Below are 25,372 nucleotides of genomic sequence, written 5' to 3'. Positions count from 1 at the left end.
GTAATAAATATCTACAATGACTTTGAATGAAAGATGTGACGGTGTATCGTATTCAAAATCAATAGTCGAAGGACAGAAGTCGTCTTTAAATTTCTATAAAATTAAACGGTGTTCAGTGTATGTCACGGACTAAAGCCTGATCAGCAGTGAATAAATTGAAAGTATTTTTAATATATCATCAACGTACCCAAACTATTTCTCATAGCTCTTCGTTCAACGGATAATATGATGAATACGTTCTAATCTCTCAGATGTATACATTTTTTCTGTAATCGTCCGCATATTCTATTCTCGAATCAATTCCGAATCATACCATTTTATAATCTGTTTTTAATCAAATCATATTTCTATTTTAAACCCTCTATACTGTTTATTCGTGTCAAACGCTGAAAACTATCGAGCCAAATTTGTTGGCTTCCGACGAGTAGAAAAGATTCATTTTATGTTATATTACAATATTTACGGTATGAATCGTCAATGACCAGATAAATAAATAAACAATCTGTTTTGTCTTGACACCATCTTGAACTATGTTGTGCATTATTTTTATTTTTCTCGTTTATTTCACGTTCAATCGTTATTAAAAATCCTTACAAGGATAATCGTTCACCTTTTACCAGCGGTTGCTACAATCTCCGAAATGTACAAACAATGGATAAATTTAATCCTCGTGACATTTGTCTACACACGTTGGACCAAAAAGAGAGTTAGGCGGACAGACGTGTATAATCCAAGGAACGGAGGGTGGAGACTCGATCGGGATACAGAAGCGACTTATACCTACGTCTCCGTCAGGGAGAAAAATCTTACAACTTGTACAGCACAGGTTGCGCTAGAGGAAGTGACTCTGTAGACTCTGAAAAGTTTCGATTAAGAAAGTTTATACCCTCCGAGTGGACTTTTCCATAGACTCGAGAATACAGGAAATTAAAAAGTACGCCCATCTGTTCCGGATCCTTCAACGTGTCGAAAGAAAAAAACCGGAAGACGCTGCAGCTGAAGGGATAAATGACCCAACAACACGTTTTCATTCCGTCATGTAAATTTGGGGGAAACATTTTTCAATACCTTATATCTACAGCGTTTTCGTTGTCGTACAAAAAACGGCAGCAGCTGTACCAAAAAAATTTCGCTCGACCAACAAATATCGCAAAATTGTCCAATTTCTGCTATTCGTACCGATGAATGTTGTTGATTTTCACTAGTTTATTCGTAGCTGTTTTCGTATGTATCATTTTTTGCAATTGTTCATCCACTTTTTCAACCTCTCTGATATTTTCCCCGGCATTGTAAACAATTCTCCTCCTCACGCGTGACCGGCAAACATCCCTTTCGGGGCACGCACCGAAAACAATGCCGGTCCATGCTGGGCATATGTTTCTAAACATACGGCCTCGCTATCAGCTGCCGTGGATTTAGCCAGTAATTCGGCTATCGGTGGAGCTCACGAGTATCGCGCAGACTGTATTCTGGCCTCTGATAATCGAATGTATCGAGCATTTGTACCGTTGCATTTCCCACAATGGCATAAAAGCCCGATGCACTACGGACGCTTCGGCGTGTATGCAGCCAATTTGACCGAGCTTTATGAGGAAAGTGGCCAGCTGCAGGAGAGCTTTCGGGGAAGCTATAGCTTCGCGCATTTTCAGCCAACTCGGCCACCTATCGACCCTCGCCCTTCTCGATGGCTAAGGCTGATTTACTTTTTACGTCTCGCGGAGTATAGCGAATGTTCAAGGTTTTCCTACAAATCCTCGTCGAAAACTGCAATTTTCGTCATTTCTCACCAAATCCGGATCATCAAAGTCGAAAACTCAGATTAGCCTTCTTGAAGTGAGATAAAAAATTCTATTCGACCCTTAGTACGTTTGTACTGCCAAAATAGCGGTTCAACGTGCTGGAAAATAGATTTTCGCATATTGTGTAGTTTTCACCTTTGTTTTTGTCTTTAAAAATGCCTAAAAAATTCTTAACATGCGAATGAACTAGTTAAGCCAGAGATATGACCAAAAAGGTAAAATCGGAGTTCGGAATAAATGTTTTGTTAAACCATATAAGAGTGTAATTTTTTGATTTGAAACATTTTGTCATAAGGATTTTCCGAAACAGTTTTTTAACGATAAAAACGTCGAAATGCATATACATGTACGTACACGGTTAGAAAAAAACAAACGTCCCAGTAGATCCACTAAAAGTTTTCTGTTGTTTTTAAAATTACAAAAATTTGTGTCATATTCAATAGCAGAAATGTAACAATCAACACAAATATAAAGTGGGTCCGTTGAGACGTTATATTTTGTTACATTTTTTTAAACAGCGCATGTTTTGAGAAAAACTGATATTTCCACGTTGAACTGCAGTTTATACGATTATTAAAAATATACGGATCATCTCCTGTGAATGTTTTCTTGATATCGTACAACGTGTTTCAAGTGAAGAAAATTTGGATTTTCGATTCCGCCGATTCAATCTATCGAATCAGTTCGAATTAAATAACCGATAAACGATTATCGTGTATTCATTTTTTACTCGACGGGATGCGATTGCAAAAATCAGCGAGGTAATTGCATCAGGCACGGGGGGATATCCGAGTCGTCATAGAATCCCCCGCAATTACACCATTGCGTGGAAAGCGTCGCCAGGGGAGAAGGACAAAGCCGATGAAGGGCTCGAGGTGGAAAATGTCCCGAGGAACTTATACTCATAAGACGCGGCACAATCAAGACATTCGTTCGGTGCCTCCCTCAAAACTTTGCCCCATAACAATAATCGCCCTTTTCCCCGAAATGGGACACCGAGGATTTCGCCGACCCGACGCGGGCTGAAAATTGTTTCAGTTATGCGGTCAGGCCGTGACGGGAAAAGCTTGTTTCACGGCTCGTTAAATTGTTTACACACGGAAATTAAATACCGTATCGGTTGGGCAGCCGGATGCGAAAAGGTGTCGGGAATTTCCGCGACCCGTGAGGACCTTTCGTGCGCCAATTTTTCGTCAGCGTACGACAGTGGGTGGATGGTGGAAATCCTTGGGCATAATTTAGGAAACAAGATATTCCGACCATCCGCGATACTCGCTTTTAGGGTATTTATTTTACGTTGCCATTCATCTCCCGGGATCATCGCGCTTTGCTTTTTCATGCCCCTCTGATATTAATTAACCAGTTTTTTCACCGGGCTTGCTCACTTTTCCAACGGATAAAGCGTAAAATTCTCGTCAAAAAACTCGCCCACGCTCTGTATTTATGTAGGTTACGTACATGCACGTACGTTTCGCGAAAACACAAACGCTCGCAACCCTTCAACTCGGAGCTAAGCAAACTGCCACAAACAAATTCTCACAATATCTGCCAGGGACGTAATTCAAAACCCGGCGAAAAGTTCTACCTGCGTAAATTAACTGTCATCTGTTAGAATGACGAAAGAAAAAAAGAACCTCCCGAGTAACAACTGATTAAATTAATGCTTGATGTCAGTTGTACGATTTTTATCTGAAATCATCAGTCTGCATAACTATTAATCTTCAACCGATGTGTCAAAACAATTATTCTTCGTACATGATTTTGTCACGTTAATTATTAATTTTTTTTTTTGTTTTTTTTTTCTTATTATTTCTTCGCACCCTGTCGGGGAATTTATTTATCCACGTACTCTGACATTTAATTTGTAAAAAGAAAAATCGACGGTACATAAAAAGACTTGACGACTCAACGTTAACGCAAATAAAACTCGATACATCGTTCATCAACTACGCGTCTAGAAGAAAAAAAGCAAAGAAAATTAGTATTATAATTACACGCCGTTATACTCTCTAAATATAACCCTCATTATCAAATTGCCTGACTAACGAACGTTATAATTTCACTGCTCCGTATTAAATTGTGAGAATAAAATCGTACAAGCTGACCTGTTACACGACTAAACATTTGCATCGTTATAATTATTTTTTCTTTTTTCGTTACTTTACGTACCGTTTGATAAAATCAACAGAGATGTAACAAATTCGTTACACTATCGTACAGCTTGTCGAAGAAAAATCTTATACGAGGTAAAAAAATGATTTTCTTCCGGCCGCTAAAAGCACGTAATCTACGCCGTAATCAGCGATGCAAAGTAGTTACGGCGGCGAAAGCCCCGGAGTGTCGATATGTCGCAAATGACGAGGGTTGAGCGATGGAACGGCGGCTGATCGTTGGCCCGGAGTTTGAATAATCCCGGATGGCTCCTCTCCGTTAGTCGTAATTCGAGCGTCGGTCGAGCCTCGATCGCAATTACACAGAGTGGTGCCGGTTGAAATAATTCACCGAGAATTTCATCCGACCCCTATCTCTTTCTGGCGTATAACTAGGTGCTCTTCAATTTGCATTCTCGCGGAGGGGTTTCAACAAGACGAGAAATGTCTTTTCGTCTCGAGGCGCGGCCCGCGGGCCGCCGGAAGAGAACCGAGAGCCAGCCTTTTGCTCCGGCCGCACGAACTTCTCTGCTCTTCAAGTTTTTTCCTTGTACCTTATCACTGGGGGGGGGGAGAAAACCTCCCGATCCCCCAATTTGTCCCGCTTCTCGGCACGGCGGCCTCTGGAGCATTGAAGACGCACCCTCGTTCCTTTGGCATGATTTACGCTCTTCGGTTTCGGAACTTTCCAACTGTGGGAAATGTCCAACCTGCGCTCCAAGAGCAAAAAGATCTACGGAACCACCTCGTCAGATATACGCTTGGAAACGGCAAGTTAATCCAGTATCCGGTAAAACTTGACCCGACAAGTTATATTTTATTTTTTTTATATCATTATTTTCTTTACTTGGTGAAAAGATCAGTTTGGTTTTCGAAAGTTCGTATATACCGGACTCTTCCTAAATATTATCGATTCTGCGAAACCCGTTTTAGTCACTGTTACTTCGAAACCTTGATACAGGTATTGGATAATCTTGAAGTATTCACGGTGTAGTTAAAATGCTGAGTCTGAATCGCCAAAGCTTTCGGAAAAAAAAAAAAAAAACGAATACCTCACCGTTCAACTTGTACAAATTAGGTACACGAAACATCAGTTGGATTTTTCGATTTTGAATAACTTCCGTCTCCGAAGAACATTAGAGGTAGAAGATTGTCATATTTAACGAATTTACGTCGTAAATAACTGCATGATAAGCGAGACCCCCTCGGTTTACGGAATCAATAAATGCCTGTGCCTGAGTTATTGCAACGTAAATTTTCAAGCACCGGTCAAATGTCGGGCAATTTGGATTCCACGGGCTGCAAACTCGTTTGAAAAGTGATGCTAATTTATGGAGGCACAGTGCCGTTCTTGCCGGCAAGGGGCGCTGGGCAAAGAAATGTCGAGACAGACATTGACGAGATAATTAGACAACGCGGAGGCAAAAGCCTTGCCCGATGACGATCCTGCTCGTGAACATACACCGACATGGGTGACTGTTTTTCTCGCTTCTCCGAATTACCCTTTCGGAATACTAACCAGGGTATCGTGTGTTGAACAGACTACAGATGGTTGCTCACCATTTTACGTGAAAGCCCGCGGAGAATGCAGACTAAAGGATCGTTCCGCCACCTGACTTGTTTCCTCATGAGGTGGGGGGTACAACTTGGCTTCATTATTTATAGTTTCAAGAGTACTTTAGAATTTTTCTATTGAAATTAATGACAAAACGGCGGTATGGTGTATGTAAGTAGCGAACGACTCCGAACTCGAATGCTTTTGTGGTGGCGCATTTCCTGACATAACTGTCCAGCTTGTAATAGACATAAAACAATTTTTGAGTCAAAAACACTTTTTCGGGTTCAAGCTCGTAACTCAAGTGTTTAAAATAAAATTTCATCAAATATATACGACTATATATGAACAAAAAATGTCAATTTTTGACTAAACGATTGGTAAAAAAAAGTTTTATAAAATAATTTTGGAATGGAAATTAACAAATCTAGCCACGAGCTCGACTCGATAAACAAGTTTTAAAGATTGTGTCATAATTTCAAGTCAATCGGATAAAAATAGACCGAGGAATCTGCGCCACCGGATTAAAAACATGGTTATTCGCTACTTATATACGCCATGCCACTATTTTCTAATTAATTTCAGTGAAAAAATTCTAAGATGTTGTTGAAACTATGAACAATATATAAGGCCCTCAAACCAAATGTTTTCGTTTTCTTTTAAAAAAATTCCCAAATTCCCAAAAATAAGTAGGACCTCAGATCGTCCGAGCTTTCTAGAAATCCATGGTAATTGAAGAACATCCAAATACATTAAACTTAACCTTAACGCTGTCGGTTAATCCTGAACAATTGCTGTTCCAGCGCTGTCACTTATGACGATCACCAAATTATATCAACGGCAACTATCGGTATGAAATTACCCGAACCTCCTAAATGACTGTCACCCCAACTGCAGTGGGTAAACAAAAAGAGTTAATCGGCAAAGATTCGCAGTTTCAAATGCTCCAGAACATGACTGTTGCGAATGGTCATTCAACCGCGAGTACATGGCACTTGTCCCAGTTTTAGTAGTTAAGTGGAGCATATTAAAAAGGGAGCGTTTATAATCCTGAAGTGGGGCAGAAGCCGTGCACGTCGCGTACCGTGACCAGGCGATGTTTTTCCTTCACCTTTTTTTTTTTTTTTTCTTTTTCATTGCGGTTTATTTTCTCACCCCCGAATCTGGGATTTCGTGCAGAATACAGCAGCGCGGTTTGTTAACCACCAACAAAGGCAAAGGTCACTCCGCACGTTCGTTGTTGGGACAAAGAATTACTCACGATCAGCCTGGTTTGGATCAGTCACTTTGCACACGCATCCACAAAAAATTTCTTACACCTCTGATTACACCTGCAGCGCGTTGAGTCGTGGAATCTTCTAGTGATCGGTCATCGAAAAGAAAGAAATTCTAGAAACGGTCACGAATATCCTCCCCTTCCTTACATGGTGGAAGTTTTTTCTTCCATTTTTATCACTTCCGTAATGAATTTACACAACGTTTTGAGAAAATTGACGAGAGAAAGAACGCGCGGTAATTAAACCGAGCTGGAGGACGAGCTCGTCGAGATTTTTTTCTAAAAAAACCGGCATGCGAATCGCGCGAAGCTTTGAGAAGTAACGACAGATCAAATTTTCCATCCCGATTGAACGACATTCGTGTTATTCGATTCGATACCGCGATGACCCTTCTCTCGAAAATACTCGGTGGACCGAGAAGGGACAAATGAGGTAACCAAGGGTCGGTGGACGAGGGATCGAAGCTTCACGGACGTCTGCTGCCTTCCTTGAGAACATCGTTTCATTCAATGACCGCCCTTTTACTATTTTACCAGACCCAGCTACTTTGCCCGGTCATTTCGGCGTTAGTGGAAGCGGCGAATCTGAAGCATTGAATCTCGATCCCCACGAGCAAGTCGTCGAAACGACATTTCCCCGGCGTTGTCGCAACGGGCATCAATCTCTGAGCCTCTCGAATTTTGATTCCGGAACTCGAGGTCCTTCATGATCGCGGATCGTTCGCCAGCTACGGAAGCACGTGAGTGTGGAGAGTAAAAGATGAATTTTTGGACGAACCAAGACATCGGCTTCCCACCAACCGAAACACTCCTCGCGACACATGTAAAAAACCGTGTCGGACGGATGATGGCGAGTATATCGTACGCGGATTCGGGAGGGAGGAATCCGGTGAATTTTTATCCCTGCTGGCTTTCAGGCCTCTCGAGCCACCTTAACAAAGTCAGAGACTGGTGGAGTGCTTTTCAGTCGAGCCCCAAAGCAGAAAATGTTTCGTTAATGGACTCGCGCGTTTTACCGCGGCTGCTCGGCATCCTAAAGAACGCGAGCACACGTCTCCGCGACCAGCTATACCAAACGCCCACTTACCTGATACGCCGTCTGGTGGAAGAGACGATCTAACCACTTTGCCTTGAAATAGATTTTAGCAAAACGCGCGCCCGCCGTTCCATTTTACTTCTCTCAAATGAATGCTGGGACGCTTCTCACCACGGCGGGTTTATTCGTATCATTATATTCGTGTTGCACGGTGTACCAAGTGGAAAAGAGACCGTTTCGCGATTCCCCCCAAGTATTCATTGGAGAAGAAAAAAAAACGACAGCAAAACAATTCGTCAGACAATCGTTCGAATGACGGTGAACATGGAACGGAAGATAGATTTGTGAAAGCGTCGTTTAATCCTTCGGGAATACACCCATTTTTTTTTCGATCATGGAGAACACTCTGGATCAGAATGATCCTATCCCATTTTTGATGTGTTCGTTCAAAAAATTCAGGGGCACACTTTTACTATCGCATAATGTGTTATTGTAGTTTGGAAGTGTAAATATAAGTCATAAATATGAAAAGAAATTTCTTAAATTAGAGATATTCGAAAAAGAATTATTGTTTGAGAAGAACAAAGGTATGGTGACCAAGTATGTTCTCGAACGGTTAAACCATTACACATGTCACAGGTAATTGATGTGATATATTGCTAAAAATGGTTCATAAAAGAACCTCTCGCCGTTGAATAATCTCGAACGACAAAAGCATCGAGTTATTTTTTTTTTTTTTTTGATTCATGTGCAAAGTTATACATATGACGAAGAATGATCCTTCATCGGAAGCTTTCGACGCCACGAGATTTGCAGGTAGGACGATTTTATCCACTGCCAACCCTCCGAGCAAAGCCAAGGTAGAGTTCCCGGATCGATCCCGTGAAGAATACTTGAATAATTTTCACTACATCGCGTATGTGGTACGTCGGGCGTTCGAAATACGTGCGTAAAATACCTGGAGATTTTTTTTTTTTCCTCCACTAAATCCTTCCCTTAACCAACCCCCAGGTATACGCACCGGTTCCATTCCAGGAAATCATTCCGAATGTATCACACCCGGGTGAAATTTGAATTTCGAGAGCCTTTTCTCTGCGGAGAAAAATTGATCATACGTGACGCACTTCGGGCAAACGTTCCTGTGGTACACCATGCAGACTTCGATTCTCGTCCTTGGTGTCTCGTGAGGTTTTTCGTTCTCGTGTTTCGCCTGTCTCAGCTCCGTACTTCACTTTCCGAATTACCTGAGAACGTTGAAGGTGTCACAGCGATTTTCTACTCTCCGTTAAAACGCAAATCGATGGTAAATTGACGGACGATGTCTGGCCGTGTGTTACACAAACCGCCAAGGGATCCAGCTGATTCAGATTTGCGCGAGGGTGATTTACTTTTTTCACTCCCCTCATGAATATTGACCCTGGAATGAAAGTGCGTGGCGCGCGGGGTTCATTGATAGTCTAAAGAGTTTCGCCCTCTTCGAGGGTGGGAAAGGACCGTTTACCCAATCCAACCCGAAATTTGGTATATACCGTGGGAAAAGAGCCTCAAGGCTCACCTTTATTCCATCTCATCGCGTATATTCGGGACAGTGTCTATACGCCCAGAAACGTGGCGAATAAGTTGATTAAAATGGCGATGAGACAGGAGCCTCGTGGGTTTGGTGAAAAATTGCAAACAACCGCTTTACATTCCTCGGTGGAAATGTTACCAAGACAAATTTCCCGCTACCAAACAAACGCCGTGCCTACATTATGCGCATAGAAATACGTAATCCCAACCGGTAGAAAACGAAACTCTCTGCAGTTTCTGTACGTGATCGTAAATAACGTTGAATTCGTTATACTTCGCGATTTTAAATCTTGGCAATGGAGAGCACCGCCCTGCTCACGAGGTTATAAGACATCGTGCATCAGGCGTGATGTACGATGAAAATTCTACCGTGTTGCATCGCTTTTCACAGAACATAACAAACGCTTTTCCAGCAGTACCAGGCTTCGCAGTAAACTTTATCAGATGCGGAAAGAAAATATTTACAACCTATAAACGAGCAGTTTGTCAGAATGCCTCTGTAAATAACCTCGGCTTTACGACCGTGAATAAATTCCATTAAATTACTGCCCAATATTGTCAGGGAATTGAATCTGCGAATAATTCATCAATATACACGGTGCCTCTGTCCTACGGAACAGAAATAATTCCCATATCACTTCATCGAGCAGATTTCTTTTCCAAAGGAGAAGTGCGATCACTGGCGACATTTCAAAATATTTTCGGTGGCAACGAAATTCAAGTATCATCTCCGACAAATGTCTCATTCCAGAAATTCTTTCTCGCGCTGACGGTTCAAATCAAACCCAACCAGTTCGAAGCTTGCAAGCTGCCGGCGACCGCGCATGAAGTGATCTTACTAGACACGCGGATCGGACTTACTAGGTGAGAGCCGAAATTCGCAGCTTTTGCATAAGCGAAACGTCCGCCGAAGAGGCGAATGGGATGCAAGCTCCGAATCGGCTTTAGAAATTGCGTTATGCTCTGAATCGTGAGTGAGAGGAACAACGCCTTTCGCCTTTGTTTCTCAGAAGAAAGCTTCCACGCGCCTCGCGTCTACGTATAATTTCGTACAACCCACGCGTGTTTGAGAAAAAAACGGGTAGAAAAGAAACTCCTTGGGGATGTTTCCGAAATATTCTCGCACGGTCAATCCGGGCGAAAAGCACGCGGCGCGAATCTAGTTTACCCGGATAAAACGCGAGACAAGCGCTGTTGGCGGTACACGAAAAATACGGAGTCAATCTTGCCGATGATTCCTTCGGGATGGCGGCTCGAAATTCTGGACGATAAAAATTTCAGACTCCCGGTACAATGCCAGTACTAAGGGTCGAATTCCGAAGAGCTCAAATTCCAGAAGAACCGCAGCTCCGGATGGCTATAAAAGTATCGGAAATATTCCGCAAGGAAAGATTAGAAATTCTTCGCTACCGATTGTCGATTCTATCGAAATTTCGATCCTGCGTTAATTGTTAAACCTTTCAGCCACAGAGGCCGATATAGTAGCACCCTTTTTTTTCTTTTTCTTATATATCCTGCTAAATCCTGAATTTTTATACATTTTCAGGTAAAAAAAATACTTAAACTTTGGAATAATTAAGATTTCTTGTGAAACCATAATTGCTTACAATTGTTGTAAATAAAAATATGGAAAAAAGGTATTTTCACGAATGCAATTCGGTGATAAAGAAATTTCATGATAAACGTGTACTAAAAACGTTTGGAATTCGTTGGACGACAAACAGAGATCGCAGAATAGCCATCAGATTTACAAAATTCAATGCATAGGGGCAGTTTTTACCTTTCTCAAAGCCGCGAATAACACTGTCTAAAACAATGTTGATAATTCACCCGGTTTTCACCCCATTTTAGAGGGAATTTTCAGTTTTGATAAATGTTTCACATCAGATTCGCATTCAGCGCCGAAAAATGCATAGAAAACGTATAATTGCTCTTTCGTGTTAACAAAAGCTGAATCGCGTGAGTGAAAGGGTCAACTTGATCCACTCGAAATTTCAATTCGCATCCAACTTTCGAACGGTGCCTGTGGCTGAATACTTACTCGTAACTTTATTCTATTTTTCTATCACTTCGAAAAGCTGTTCGCGAAACTTTTGGCGCCTTCTTAAGCATGCGAAGTAACCGAGGCAGTAAGTTACTATCGCGTCATCGGGTTTGAACCGCGAAACGGCAAACTGAATCGGAATTTTCATCGTTTCGCGTTGTCACTCCGTTCCATTTCACTTGTTTAAAGTATACGAGCATGCAGCAACTTTCCTCGAGTCGGAAAACTTTCGGCTACTTCATGTACAACCCATACCTATGTCGGGAGTCTAGCTTCTACGTACATAAGCGTATCTATATGCCGCGCCTGTGACCCGTGAACAAATTCGCGCTAGATGCCGAGCTCCTCGGGCAGCTCGAACATGACTTCCTCGATCAGATATGAACGGAAATTCATTTCCCGGGAAGAGTTAGATAAGCTTCAGGGTCCCGGGAACACGGTGTCAGATTTAATATCAAGCCAAGTTAACTATACGTGTAATTGCAACGCTGCTGATGGAATAATTTTACGAACAATTTCGTCATTCCCTTTCCAGGTTGTTAGAAAACTCCGAACTCATCGAGGTTATTCGAAAGATGTCGGTGAATTTAGCGTGAACAGATTTTTCACGCAAATTACACAAATTTCGCGATTGCTCAGATATTGTCAAATATCGAAACTTTTGAATCAACTAATTACCGCGAAACTTACAAGACTACTGAAACTAAATTATGCTTGCCAGTTCTAGAAATAAGTTAAAGCGAGCAAAACAATGATAATAATTGGCTATGCCTGCAGCTGCAAAATCCAAACCGAGTGGCTTCGATTGAAGCACTTTTTTAGCATCCATCTTGCCGAAGGTAGACGAGAGATAATCGGCACGAGTATGCGCAAAGTGGAATGAAATTAGCCGCATCAGGTATACTCCGGTGAGATTCATGCATGGGATGATATTACGTAACGCCTGAAGCCATCGGCGAGATTTTCACTCTTCCGATTTTCGCTGAAACGGTATCTTCCTTCGCCTTGCTTCTTTTTTGTTTCATTATACTTTTTTCTTTTTCTCTATTTTTTCTTTTTTTCCTCGTCCGGGAAAGATATTATTTCTCCGGCATTCCAGCGCTGCAATCAACGCGTGCATTTCCGAGCTCTGAATCGCGGAGGAACAATTCCGTGAACTTGCAGCGGTGGTAAAGCTCCGCGGTGCAGGCCGCAAGTTCCGCAGTTGGACGGACAAAGGCCACGCGGTTAAAAACCACTCGGCGACTCGGGGTGTGAACAACTACTCAACTGCCGGTCTCGGCTACGAATATCTGGGTTATACCTAACAGAGCAATTTGCCAACTCGACTGACTTCCGGTTTCCCGTGATCGTTTCAAACAGCGAGAAAACTCCGCTCTCCGTATCTCGCGCTCTCTCGACACTTGTGCCCAAAAGTTGAGAGCACGCGGAGGCTAATCGCAATGTCCATTTTGCAATTATAATCTACGTTGGGATTAAGTTCGCCGGAGGTAACCCAAGTTCGAGTTTGTATTTCGGGGCTTGTACTTTTCGGTAATATATTTTAAAACGAGCCGCTTCCCCCGAATAACTTACCCCTCGAACTCTCCTGCAGGGCTGAGTAGTCAGATAAGCTAGTGTAAATACATGATTTGAACTTCACGGCTTACTCCCGATTGTTTTTCTTTTCTTTTTTTTTTTTTTGCTTCTTCTTTCTCTTACACCGTTAAAAATGATTGTGAATTTGCTTTACATTTACCGTGAAAAAGAGTCGTCAAATTACGAAAACAGTTTGAAAATTTACAAATCCGACGCAGCGACGTAAATTATTATGTATTTGCTTTATAAATTTACGATAAAAATCTTTGATTTTACTAAAATTTGTGAGATAAGCGCATAGACGTAATTTGAATTTACTAAATTGTGCAGTAAGTTTATTGTACTTGTAAATTTAATAATTTAATAAAAACTCCTAATTTTTAACATGGAGCTTAATTTTTTTCACCCGTCCGAACCTCTGAGCAAAGGATGAAATTTTTCCTCTTATACAGTGGACGTGTAGATAAGATGAAAAAGACTAGCCGACAAACTGAAAATCAATCATTCTCCGATACGCTAGTTTTTGTCGTCAATTTATTTCGCAATGATTCGCCTTTGGCGACCTGCACGGTTACGAGGTGTAAAAACGTACTTGTAAATACAAATTCACGAGTAAACGACCGACATCAATCTCTGCGTACCCTGTCAGCTCAGCTGAATATTATACGTTTTTATCGGCTATTCATCGAGAGTGTCGAGATGACTTGAGATGCATTTCGTAGAGCCAATGAATAACCAAATTTTTTACATCCAAATTCGTTTGGGAAATATTCAAGTCTAGTGTTAAGTGAAAAACAATTTCGGAAATAATAAATCACCGGTCATTACATTTGGCGGAACATACGCGCGTATATTGTTATGTAATCAAGAACATTACCGAGAGTAAAGTTGTTGGGGAATTTCTACGCGTCATACACAGTAACGTCAGTGTTGTAGTATTTAACATGTCAATGAATCCTCTGAAAAGTATGTACATACGAAACACGTTTTTCTCATAAAACAGAAACGATTTTTCATTATGAAACCGGAGAGAGTGATGAGCGTATCGATCCATCAAAGCTGATGGCAATGTCCGACATTCGGGCTTTGTACGAAGCCGAGTGCTGATCACAATTTTTCGAACCAACAAGGGAGGCGATATTTCGTAAGTTTCGTAGCGAAATTGACAGTGAATACCGGTGATAGTTGCTATTTTTGAGATAAATTCATCTTCGGTTAATCAACGTGAATCAATGTGAAATCAACGGTGATGTAAATGAGATTTCCATTTTCTTTTCAAAGTATTTTATAACCACTGGATGATGGAATCATTTTTATTTTAATACTCTTACGTAGGAAATAATCAATACCGAAAGCTCCTGAAATCTAAAGCTTTTTAAATCAACTCAAGGATATTGTTATTCAAATTCGAGTAAAGCGTTGGAGAAAGTTGAAATTTTCTTTTTAACAAGAAAACCCGGGCGAAACAATTTACCATATTCCTTATACTTTACGTTATAAACCCACGATTTAAGGGATATTTGATATCCTTCGTTAATTAATACAAAATTCAACAGAATCGGTAGACTTTCATCCTTTAGTTAGGAACGTAATTGCGATCAATTTGTCACTGCTGTAGTATAAATCAGTTTATGCAATTACGGTACAATATCGGTGCGTGGTGCGCGAATGCGTGCGTGAACCATTATTCAGTGAAACGGTAACAAAATTCCTTCGAGGCAAGACTAAGCGTGTGAATCACCAGCCTCGAAGCCTTCGATTGACGCAAAATCATCGCCGGCAAATGACTGAAAGATTTCGCAAGAAATTGCAAGAGCGATAAAATCACGAAATTCCGCGACTTTCCCAGGTTTTCCAAACAAAAATCTTGTAATTTTCCCTAACCAATTCGGACAAATTGACTACAGCGAATTGAGAAAAATATTCGTATTTTCCGTATAATTTTCTTCTTTTTTATGAAAGTACGAACTGTCACTTGGGTCAGACTAATATTTAGGAATATTCAAAGTTTGCGGAGAAACTTCCGGAATTTGTATTCGGCCTAATTTATCTAAGGCTTACAAAAATTGTGGAACGTATTTGCATAAAAAAAAAAAAGAAACTTATAGTCAACGATTTCTAGACTTTTCGGAAAAGCCTCTGACATTTCCCCGATTATTCCGGAATATTAGAATTACATGAGATTTCCACGTTTTCCAGAATTCCTCGACCAGTGATTACCCTGTCAAAACGACGCGTGGCCAACTTTGTTTGACCGGTTTTGGAAACAGGGAAAGGCGATACCTTACCTTTACGTAGGTACCTATACATGGGAAAGAACGATTGATCTCACGGCTAATTGTCGGTATCGTGAGTGCACTTAAAGCCGGAGGATAGAAGGTATCCGATATCGAAGGAGCAGGCGGTGTATAGATACTTGAGAATGAAAATGGCCACCCAGCAGCTCTCGCATTCGAGAAGCAGATAAACCGCGTAATGGACCCTTTGTGCCTCGTGAGGATGCTGGAGAATTAAGTATTCCATTATGCTCGCTCGACAGCTAAACGTACTAGAAAAGCGGCTAATGGTTCGAAATCGGTTGCTCGAGGCCGCCTTTCACGCTGTTTTTTCTAAAACTCTCCATGCCGGGCGGAACAATAACACCGATCAACGCGAATTTTCAGTCTGGGTTCTAGATGTCAAATTTTTCATTTCTTCTACGTAACTGATAAATGTGAAAAAATAATTTTATCGTATAAAGTTTGTTTTTGTAAAAGCCCGAACGGTTTTTCGGATTTTAAGAAAAATTACCCATTTTCTCAAACATTTATTCTAAATAACGATCGAACAAACTTCAGTTTTGCATTTAAATCACTTTTATGCAGAGATAATAATTAATAATAAAATGCAAATGTAAAAGAATCGATAGACAAAGTTTAAACATGAATATTTTTCATACTTCGTGTATTTTCGGACGGACTTTCTCGTATCAAACCCCAAACGTGATCTCTCATTACGCTCTGATAAAGTCCATCGCATTTTGGTGAAAACGTTTTCCTTCTTCTTCCGAATATGCACGCGTATTAGCTATGAACCAAAAACTTCAAGACTTATAATATCAATTTAAAAAAGACAGAAACAAACTTTATAAGTAACAGACAAAGGTTTTGGTTATTATTCGACGTATGGAATCGAAATTTATTTACCTCAATAGAAAGTCGAGAAAAAAATTTTGTTGTTGATCTGCGGTAAACTAATGCAGTTGTGATATCACGAGCAGAAAAGACCAAACGAATATAATTTTCGAAGAGAGTTTTTGGGCCGAACTGAGAATGGAATATTGAAACAGTGCAGTTTATGGCACAGCGTAAATGAAAGCGGTGACAGAAATTAATCATCCGACGCGATACGAAGCCGGTGGATTATTTTCCGGACTTGCAAACTCGCCTGTATAATATGTTACGATGTAAACCCGAGGGTGAAAACGGTGACGAAACGACGGTGAGTATAATAAATAAGCTCGGGCAAACGGCGAGTTTCTACGGACACTGAGACTAAACGGGATGCAAAACGAGGCTCGAACCCTCAGCTTCACGCAAACGTCGCGATGTTATCTAAATTCTGAACGATGGACGGGCAATTAAAACTGCCCTCTACCTAACGCAATATGTATAACCTACGCAAACTGCTTAATTAGAGCGTCCGGGTATTTTCGGTGGGTTTTCAGAGGGCTGCTTTCGCACCCCGCAAACTGATTAGGCCGATTCCATTCCCCAGGAATATCCTGCAGGCCGCAGGGCTGTTCCATACGCGTTACGGTGGCGAAGACTCGCGGATATTGAATTTGAAAACTCTGCGGAGGCATCCGTGTTTGATCAGAACTCAACGCGGCCTTCCCTCTACTCCCAAAATTCAAGTGGTCCTTGAGGGAACGGCAAAGTGGTTGGTAAACACGAGGTTTTAACATAATTTTATTTATTCTCTCCTCGTGCGATTAGCTTAAATATTATACTAAATGCTGGTTAGTGACACCGAATGATATGTTGAAATTTTGGGGTTGGTCGCGATGCGCGCAAGAGAACTTCGCACGCTCGTATCGTAGATTTGAGATCCATATCGGTCTGTGCACAGTGGGGTGGTCCTTAAAAAGGTCTTTTTTGAATTTCGATCGTAAGATCCCCCCTAAAATCGGCTCCACATAATTCAAAAGTAACTCCCAATTGACCTCTTCAAGACCAAACGTCTTGCAATAACGTAGCAAAAGACAAATCAGGAGTCTTCCCAAAACTATCGTTACCGAAGATCCTTTTCAAACCAGACTCACGCAACATACGATCATTTTAGACACCTGACAAAACAGAACTGAATTAATCGCCGAACAAATTAAGACGTCAGACTATATATATTCATATACATTATCTCATATTCAAAGACTTGGAACTTCGGTATAATTAACGTCATTCCGTTAGTCAATCGTATAAGTGTATAAAACCGAGCATCGAAAATCGATGCTAAGAACCTCTTATTGTTGATAAATATATATTTAAATCAAAGCTTTGTGTAAAAAGAATTGTTTCAATCACACGTGGTGACGGTTTGCGAGGCCCACAGCAACATCATTCCAGATTCAGGCAGGCTGAACGAGAAATCGAGACGAGCGGATCATCCAAGTTCGCGAACCTGGACACCGTAAAGTCTGTAAATCGAGCACGAGTCGAAAATCACGCAGCGAATAAAACATTTCTCGCGACGTTCGTCCAAGAACGTTGAAACGATTAAAGTGCAGGACGCCTGATTACCTGCAGGTGAAATTAATTTCAGGCCTGCCTGATCCGCGCCACTTGTTATAGCCGACTCATTCAATATCTTCAGCTAGGATGAGGTTCGAAATTACGGCTATTCCATCCTGCAGGCGGGGCTCGCGGAAGGGTTAATCCCATTCGGTCGGATTAGAGTGATTGACAAGAAGCCTCCGTTAGGCAATCTTTCACCACCCGACACCTTCCAAATGATAAAATCGAACTTGATGGTCCGATAGATTCCGTCATCCGCGTCCCGACTTGTAACGATAGGCAATTCGACGATCTTTCAATTCGGTATCTAGAAAGCCGGGCAGGGGGATGGAAAAAACTTGAAATTGTTATGAGAATCATCGCGGAGCGAGGCGACAAGTTTCGCTTTGAGTACAGCCGGATGTTGATTGGATTGTCGAATTCTCGCGATTTGAGATCGACAGGCTGTTCCGACAGTCGCATCGATCCTCGCGCTGTTTCATGGTAATCGTTCCATGGTAATCCAGCATTCCATTTCCCCGAATAATGGAGTCCGATGTCTGATAACGCTCGGCTTATCCTTCGATCCTGCACGAACAGCCGCGTTGTATCAATCGACACCATTTTTCAACGAACGTGTAGCCGGGTTGTCGACGAATGCAGGACGGCAATTTATAAACTTGAATCTGCCACTTCGATCATCCGAGATCAAAACATTTTCTATTCATAATTTTAAAGAATCAAATGGAGGTGGAAAAAAATTGTTACTCACAAATTTTTCCTTCCGACGAGGTTCATCTTGTATCCGAGATTCAGCTGCCCAGATAAGCTTCATCGTCCGACTCGAAAAGTATTCGAGATGTTCGAAGGAAACCTGCATGAGAAATGAATCATAGACATCGTGGGCAAGGCATAACGGTTTAGTTAACTAAAGCCAACTTCGACTCTCTCCATATTGTTCGAGAAATCGTTTGAACGAGCTTTCATAAATAGAATACAGAATTGAATTCGAACGGATAAAACATTTTTCAGAGGTAAAACTTTTACCTTATGTTACAAGGCCGTGTAGCGGGACGGGAGATAAAAAGAAAATGACACGATCAAAGCGAATTTGAGAAAAAGAAAATTCTATTCGTTCGACGAAAACCTGACACATAGCCTAAGCCTAATCCCGAGCGGCCTGCGGAGTAAAATAAAAAAGAAGATTAGATTCCTCTCGGAGAGTTCGAGGAAGCGCTATATAAAAAACGCCGCAGCCTCGCGTACGATGCTGGATAGTCGAAAAAGGAGAAAATAAAGAGGGAACGGAGAATCAAATTGCAGATGGCGCAAGTTTCGCGGGTTAGGGGGGTAAAAGCAATGCGTTAAGTGGCGATAGTCGGTCAGAACTGCGGGATAATAACTCGAGTGGGGGCCTCGAGGGCCGCAAGGATCTCGAGGATTCGTAGCGAGGGAAGAACGAAGGGGTGAAACATGGGGACGGGGGGGAGAAGAAGCGGAGTTGGACGTGTTGAACGAAGTATGATGGAGTCGAGGTGCTTTCGCGGCGGAGCCGGGGTGACTTATGGTTTGACGGGGAGGAGATGGAGACGGTTTTTGCTAGATATAAGACCGGCGGTGTAGCTCGGGCTGCCCTGGCAGTTCCACAGTGCGCGGCGTCCCTCGGGGGTAGTTTCCACTAAATAACACCCCGCCGGGCGCCCTCGTGACCACGAGTGTTTAGCCAGAAGCCCCGGTGCTTCATTCCCAGTCGCGCAGGGTCAACGACTGCCTCCCCTCATCCCGCAGGGTTTATATCCGCGAGGATATATCGTGCGAAAGAAAGGAGAGAGGGAATCGTGCGAAGATGGAACGAGGGAAGGGAACGACGACTCGCGAAATTTAAAGGGTAATGGAATTATGGACGCGTATATACGAATCGCGTCCGACGACGAGGTGAATTCGGAGCTCGCCAAGGTGCGATCTGAATTTCGAAGAGTCTCGATCCGCGGTTTTTTATACACAATTAAGCCCGCCTGGTAACAGGGTGATCCGGGACGCTCGTCACGTCGCGAATCCTCCTACGTCGTTTCTGCAATCTATTTTATGCCTCGGTCTATCCTTTCTAATCCCATGTGCCACGTGAACCGCTCGGCTCTGAAGGAGCGAAGGGGGAAAAGTGCCGTAGGCACTTGTGAAATATGGACGCGTCAAAGGGGTGGTAAATAAATATAATAACAACGAAGGGCGTTTCACTGCGAGACGGGCGAAGATAAACCTTGGAAATTAGTTAATCTCGTAATCCGCGTTGCGTGAAGTGACAGGAATTAAATATGCAAAATAACCTTATAAAATTGAGAGGGTGTATTGTACGATCAAGTTTAATTGATTTTAACGAACTTAATATTCATTCGGCACGGCAATCAGCGGAATCTGTATATCCTATACCGAGTAAAGAGCAAAAAAGAAAGTATGAAAGATTTATCAGGATATAATCCTTCCACCACGGAGCAGAAAGGACCGGGCTATCGTATTCATTTATGGTATCAACTTTGGGGCGGGGAAAAAGTTTGCTCGTACCGCAGCCGAAGAAAGTGTCGGGTGGCTGTTAACTTGATAGAGACCCGCGTTCCTTTTCTCCGCTTTATTTTATGCGATGTTTTACAGAGCTAGATCCGTGCCGCGGCATCGGAAGCCACAGAGGCAATGGATAACAGCAGCAGCGATAGTCTCCGAAACTACTTTTCCCACGATTACATTTCCCCAATCCCGCGATCATCGTTCGGTAATGGAAGCCGCGTGTTCGGAGGGGTAAAAGAGTAAAAGACGCGTGATTCCGCGTTGGGTAATTTCCCCTTGTGCTACCTTCTACCTGTAGGCACCATTCCGCGTTGCGGCGAAAGAAAATATTTTTCCAACTCTGCAGCTGCGGGAAATTCGTCCAAGGAGTGCTTTTCAAGGGAGCGAAAGGGGCGAGGTGTACCTTCGCGTATTTCGAACGTTCGTTCGAGGCGAGACTCGAGCCGGCAAACACAGGACGGAGAAAATTTCACCGCTGGAATTCACCGAGTGAGATAATTTTCCCCCCAAAGTTCTCCCGCAGTTCCAGGTTAAACACCCCGCACCCCGTTCAACTTTTATTTATATCGAATTACTCTCTTCTTTCCGTTCCTACAGCGCCGGCTGTACGGTACCGAGAACTTTTCAGACCTACGGTATTCCCGCATCTCTGAAATTCACCCTCGCCGAGAGAAATAACAGCGCTAAAAGACGCCCGAGGCCTAAAAAACGCTGCAACGAAGACGGCGGGTCACGCCTAGTTCCTCTTCCTGATTTCCACTCCGTCGTCGTCGAGAAGCGAGGTTTTGCCCGCTTTGAAAAACGGCGAGGAGGTAAAAACTTATCCGTAAAAGATTCGCCGGCTTGAACGTCGTTTAAAAATACCGGTCAACGCGAATTTTGAGTCTGGGTTCTAGATGCCAAATTTTGATTTCTTCCACGTAACTGATGAATGAAGGAAATAGTTCAGGCAAAGCTTATTTTGGTTGAAACCGGAACGATATTTCGGATTTTAAGAAAAATTACCTGTTTTCTCAAACATTTATTCCAAATAACGATTAAACAAACTTCAGCTTTGCATTTAAATCACTTTTATGCAAAAATAATAATCAATAATAAAATACAAATGTAAAATTGATAAACAAAGTTTGAATGTGGATATTTTTCGTACTTCTTCTATTTTCGTACGGACTTTCTCGTATCAAACCCCAAACGTGATCTCCGATCATGCTCTGGTTATACTGCCCCCGATAACGTTAATAACGATAAAGTCCATCGCATCTTGGTGAAAACGTTTTCTTTTTTTTCCAAATAGGCGCCCATATTATCTATCAACCAAAAACTTCAAGACTTGTTTATCATCGTAAAAAAGACAAAATCAAACTTTATGAGTAACAAACAAAGGTTTTGGTTATTATTCGATGCACAGAATCGAAATTGATTTATCTCAATAGAAACTCAAAAAAAAAATAATTTTTTTTTGTCGACCTATCGCATAAACGGCTCGCGATTGGTGAGAGTCGCGGAAAGAATTTTTTTTTTCTCGTTCCAGTTTGAAAACAGACGGCAAAACAGTGCGAATTGTTCGAAAGAGCGCATCGCGCCAGAGACTCGAAGGCGTAACGACGGAAACGACAGAAGTGTTTTCGCGGAAAGTCGAAGAAGAAGCACTTCAGTCTGCAGAGAATAGAGCGGGGTGGAATTCAGGAGCAAAGCCCCAAGCCTTTCCTCTTTCAAGAAAGGCAAGATATGCTTGCAGATATTCGGCCCGCGGCGTGTGCGCTGCAACGCGTTTCGCGAAATCCAAAGCGAAAGAGTTTTAGGAATGCCGAGTAAGCCCGGACATTAGGAGTGGCTCGATGTCCCGGATGAAACGCGCCGATCCTTTCCTGCACTCGGCTTCTACGAAGGTGGGTAGAAGAAAAAGTTACGCTTGGTTAAACGGCGAAGCTTTAAGCTGCTGCACAGGTGCCTCGACGTCCTCGTTCGCTGCTTCTTCGTGCCAAGCGTAACTGCACCGAATTGAGAAAGCGCGAACGTTCTCGAAGTGTAAAAAGATGAAAGCTTGCGCCGGATTGCGGATGCGAAATATACGGATTCCCACAATCCTATGCAACCGGTGCATGACGTAAAGAAAACTCCAGGGCGTCGTGAACGGAAAAGCTTTAGCTTTTTACCGGAAGCACGATCGTATCGACGTTTGTTAAAGGGTAACACCGCTCTAGGATTTTCGAATATTCGATAATTTTTTTTGTTCCTTTTTCTCGCTTGAACAATATTTTAAGGTTATAAAAACAATATCCAGTTGGTCCTGTAGCGAGTGATTTTTTTTAAAAGGTTCAATTATCGATTTTGCCACAGTGCTTCGGAGCAGGCACTGAGTGCTCGTGAAACTTTAAACGAATTTTTCTCGAAACTACTTTTATCAAACTGGGAGGACAGATTACTTGAACACCGTTGCATGAATCGATTTGAAATTTTACATGCAGAGCCACGTTTTTTTTTTTATTTTAATGTAAACTTTTTTTTTTATCAACAATTCACTGCTTACCTTAAAGCCAAATGTTAATTCATATTTCCAAAAGTTTACCATTTCATGCATGCGCGTTGAACCATATCAGATATGTAATCACTCGGTATATATTTAGATGGGTGTTGAGACATCTCAGCGAATGCTATATAATACAAAAAATTTTTACCAATTTTAAACAGTTCTTTCGGTATTCAAGGTACGAGTAGTAATGATATTCACGTTTACGTACCCGCCACTTGAAGCCGGAAATGACGGAAGTTTTGAAAAGTTATTTCGTTAAATTTCTTGAACATCATCAACGGAAATAAAGATACTTTCACATTTTATGCTTGATAGAAAATGCGGGAAAACGAATTTGTGATTGACGGGAAACGTTGGATCCAGGTCAAGGAAAAGTTGAATTATTTCAGTAACGTTTGTTGCAACGATTCACTCCGCTCCGCAATTACGTCTGAAAAATCTGTTACTCCGGTAATTTTCCAAATGGTCCCAGATCAATTTCCATACTTTGTTCCTTTCAACGTAAATTAATTTAATGTAACGAAACGTCGCAGGGTTTAACCTCCGGCCGAATGAAGTAAAATCGAGATTAGGCAAGAGAGCTACGGTTGCTGCATAAGCAGGACATCGCAGGACGTCCAATCACTCAGGACTTCGACCAGTAAATTTCTTAAGCGCGCTGTAAGTTTCCGTGCAGGTCTTAAGGTCCGCCAAAATGAAATGGCAGGGTTTTACGAACGAAGATCTGCCGAGTAGGAGTTGGAAGAAGTTGAAGCGGATGGCGAGACGATGGAGTGAAGCGAAACGTTGAGCAAGTTCCTTATTCGAGATAGCTTCGCTTAATATCGTAAGAAGTTGTAATCTGAACGGAAACAAGAACAAGAATACACACCGAATCCCGGAGCGAGGACGTATTGTATCGCTTTGTCAGATCTAACGAATACCGATTTCACGCTACTCGAATTAGCCTCATGAATAGTTGTACAAACTTGTTAACTATTGAGGAGTTCAGCGAGTTGTTCGTGAGCATGATCCCCGACATTTGTTTGAAGATACCGTACGCTTCAACCCTCTGCAAGACAGATTTTCTCCCATATTTTCAAAGAAGACACTCTAATCAATCCCAACGCTATGTCATGTCATCCACGTACTTCCGTAAGAACGAAAGATGTTCAAACAGATAATCCAAATTGAAATTAGAAGTGGAAAACCGCTAATGGAGCTGTTCTGGCAGAGCGATGTATGCGATTAATAGACATTAACCTTAATGATCATGAACGCAGAGTCAAAGCTAACGAATGTTTCGGAGCTCGGTACGTAGCGTTTGTTGAAAGTAGATATAGAGAACGGAATCCTTGACCAAACCAGCGAGGAACTGTTTCATCGATTAATTCTCCGGTCTCATGCGAGAAAGTGTGTTTCAATGATTCTCAGAGCTGGTTAAGCTCGGTGGTTTTCTTAGTATCCAGGTTCCCTTATCCGCTTGATATTACATACAATTCTAAGGACGCAATTTCTCTACATCCTCCGTGAAGGGAATGGAGGAAAAGCAAAGTTCGCAACTCGAGTAAATTAGACGATTCCTCCATGTCTCAACGTCCTCGAACTTTCGGAAAGGATTCGTTCCCGGAATGACAAAAGCTTTTCCTACATAGGTAAGCTTATTCATCCAACCCTTTCCACAAACTAATGACAAACTGTTGTACGTAGCCTCCAAACATGGTATGTGCAAACACACCACCTAATAATTAAGTTCTCAATCCCAAGTTTGTACGCGTGGTGAATGTTTACTCGTGTACCCCAATAAACCCATTGTTTCGATGACATTATACTTCCCTCAAAAGGAGTTGGATAATCATTTACAACTAGAAGATCGAGAAATCTAGAATCTCGCCTCAAATACAGCCATCGAAGTCATTAATACGCGCCCCTGTATCATCTAAGAATAAGAATACGTCTTTCCGCGCGGAGTCGATGACCAAATCGCTCCAAGTTCCTGCGATGTTTTCAAGTTGGCCTGGACGTATATACGCCAGTTTCCAATCACCCGATGCTCGTCTGGAAAGTTGTCAGGAATTTATATTCTTGCTGTTCTCAGTTGAATCGCTGCTGCTCATGGCTGGGGTCTCTTTGTACCTCGGGCACAGAGAGCGACACGGAGTTGGTAGAAATGTGTAAGATGTACACCTTCGTTGCGGCGAATGGCTGTCGACCTTAATTGGAATTGGCGCCTCGCCACACCGTTCGAAGACGACCGATGGTATGGTCGACTCGTTTAACAGAGCTTCATCGTGACACTGGTGTCAAAGGAACGCTGGCGCAACTTCCTAGATCAACGCCTTGCTCTCCCCCGAGTTCACGCTTGTCTCTGCAGAAACATTAAGCAGCGCTCATAAGTCCAGGGATGTGTATGTATATGGGTCTGGGCTTTCGGTGAGTACGTTTATGCCGTAACTACATCCACGCTCGGAGCCAGTGCTTAATTACAGCGACGTATATCAGCTCTTCCATCTAACATTTACGAGGTCTTCAGCCGGCTAGCC

The 25,372-nt window shown here is 42.2% G+C and overlaps 1 protein-coding gene across 1 annotated transcript in view; it reads right to left on the bottom strand.

Annotated features, from left to right (window-relative positions):
• LOC124183428 (alkaline phosphatase-like) overlaps positions 1-25,372 on the bottom strand; it is a 237,491-nt gene that overhangs the window by 151,977 nt on the left and 60,142 nt on the right. Inside the window, exon 4 of the mRNA XM_046571910.1 lies at positions 18,531-18,632. The gene's annotated coding sequence lies outside the window, so the exon portion shown is untranslated. The remainder of the gene's footprint in view (positions 1-18,530; positions 18,633-25,372) is intronic.

This window comes from Neodiprion fabricii, chromosome 5 (assembly GCF_021155785.1).
Source record: "Neodiprion fabricii isolate iyNeoFabr1 chromosome 5, iyNeoFabr1.1, whole genome shotgun sequence".
Classification (NCBI taxonomy): domain Eukaryota; kingdom Metazoa; phylum Arthropoda; class Insecta; order Hymenoptera; family Diprionidae; genus Neodiprion; species Neodiprion fabricii.
This window is presented reverse-complemented; position numbering and strand designations above follow the sequence as displayed.